Raw genomic sequence first — 2,248 nt, forward strand, 5'->3', positions numbered from 1 at the left:
TTATCTTACGATACGATACGATAATCTTTATTGTCATTGTCCTATATAGAACAAAGAAATTGAAAAAAATCTATATCAGACATTCAAAAACCAACAAGCCTGCTATCCCAGCCTGGTTAACCCCCTAAAAACTCTGATACCCCATAATTAACTACAATATACTGCCATAGAGACCACCTTACACTGCGTTTAAAACCAAAATCGCATTTGGATAGAAACTGTTTCTCAGGCGGCTAGTCCTAGTCTTTATAACCCTGTACCTTATTTCCAGAAGGCAGAAGCTGAAGAGATCATTTCCGGGGTGCACACTATCCTGCGTTTCTCTGCAGCTTTCTTATAGCACCTGGAAGCATAGATTTGATCCAAGTCTGAATCTGGTAATTTCCCCTCACCCAGCAGCCCCCTGTGTCCCATCTGTCATTTGTGAGGATTCCTTGACCCACTAGAGAAGCTTTCCAGGGTGCACAGGTGGCTGCAGGAAGGAAACAAACTTGTATTATTGGGGTAGAAGCAGCTGGAAAGAGGATTGGGCAAATTCATGGAAAATAAGACTATAAATTGTTATTAGCTACAATGTTCCACCTCCACTGTCAGAAGAAGTATGCTTCTAAGTTCTGGGAGTCACAGGTGCAGAGAGGTCTGCCGCTCTCGGTTTCTGCTTGTGGGTTTCCTGTGGTCATCTGGTTAGCTGTTGTAAGAACACGGTATTGGACCAGATGGGTCTTTGGCCTGATCCAGCAGGGCTCGTTTTCTTAACCTTGGAGTGGGCAATTCAGCACAGTTGCTTGGGGGCCAGTTCATTCATGCCCTTTGCAAGGGGAGACAACAGTAGCCTAGTAGGTGAAGGGTTAATGTCTCTACACAGGGCTGGGAAAGCCTCCTCAATCAGTTTCGACAATACTGGGCTAAACATTGGCTTGGTATCCTTCCTATCTTTCACAGGGCTGGTGGAAGCTTGTTTTTTTCATGTATGAATCACTTCCCATGAGGTATCCCAAAGTGATTCATAACACAATCAGAACTTATATAGCGCTGTTGTACATACAAAAACAGTGAACGTATCTGCATGTGTAAAAACAATTTAAAAACAACGTAAAATCTATTCAAATTCAATACAGATACCAACTGAGTTTTGTTTTTGTTTTTTAACACTTAGAAGGCTTGTTGAAAGAGAACATCTTTGTCAGCTACTGAAAAGACAATAGAGGAGAGGTGGTTGCTGCAGGATAAGGGATTAACTTCACAAATGTATTCTTGCCCAGAATAATGAAGCCTTCAGTCACACATGGTCAATCCATTGCTGAAGAATATTGTATGCATGTGAAATAAAGTATATTTACAGAATGGTCGTGTTTATGGAATCTTTAGAATCTCTTAAATATTTTTTGTGTAACAGCAGTGATCTGTACTTTTCATGACTCAAAAAACGGAGCATTTTAACTTAATACTTGCTTTTGAAATAAATGGTACATTGTATCTCAAACTAGCCACTTTACTGGGAATGGAGAACAGAGTTCCTTTAAAGAAAGCATCTTCCTGAGAAAATTAGTATGACTTGTTAAAATAAGTTGTGTGGTTAGTCTGAGAGGAAAGGGGTGGGAGATAATTGAAAACACATTGCCAGAGGAATGATATCTGAAAACAGTGATTCAGCTTTTGAAAACAAACTGCAAATTATATTCCCATACAGTTAACAAAGCAAGTAATTCCTTTGATTCCTAACACATGGAATCATGACAAATAAGTAAAATATGAGTGTGCATGGTTGTTTTTTTAAAAAAATCAGTGTTCAGATTAAGTATATCACTTCTTCATACAACTGTACTTAATTTAATTTGTGCACAATGTGCAATTCACCTGAAGAGGGTTTCAGGAGATGAACGTTTACAAGACAGAGCAGCATCGTATGCAGAGTAAAGCTGCCCATAATATAAATAATGAAAATATCTAGGGGTATATTATAGAGGATTTAAAATATATACAAGGGATATGAACTTCTATGCTTCAGGAAATAAACCAATCACAAGCTGACAAGGGTTAAAGGGACTCACGCTATGGACGATTAATTTGATATTTTTTCCCCTACAGGCAGGGTTTGGGTTTTGTTTTTGGTTTTTTTGCATGAAACATCTGGTTATTGAACACTGTCATAAACAGAATGTAAGATAACAGGGCCAAGATTTTATTCAATTCGCCATTCATGCTTTGCATTCCTGTTTTCAGAGTCAATACATCTATTATGTGCTCC

At 38.6% G+C, this 2,248-nt stretch overlaps 1 long non-coding RNA gene across 1 annotated transcript; it reads left to right on the forward strand.

Annotated features, from left to right (window-relative positions):
* The first annotated feature begins 291 nt into the window (after positions 1 to 291).
* LOC128410211 (uncharacterized) lies at positions 292 to 1,344 on the forward strand. The gene is made up of 2 exons (XR_008329414.1): positions 292 to 377; positions 1,157 to 1,344. It is a non-coding gene; the product is annotated as an uncharacterized LOC128410211 (long non-coding RNA).
* The last annotated feature ends 904 nt before the right edge of the window (positions 1,345 to 2,248 follow it).

The sequence above is a fragment of the Podarcis raffonei genome, chromosome 3 (assembly GCF_027172205.1).
Source record: "Podarcis raffonei isolate rPodRaf1 chromosome 3, rPodRaf1.pri, whole genome shotgun sequence".
Classification (NCBI taxonomy): domain Eukaryota; kingdom Metazoa; phylum Chordata; class Lepidosauria; order Squamata; family Lacertidae; genus Podarcis; species Podarcis raffonei.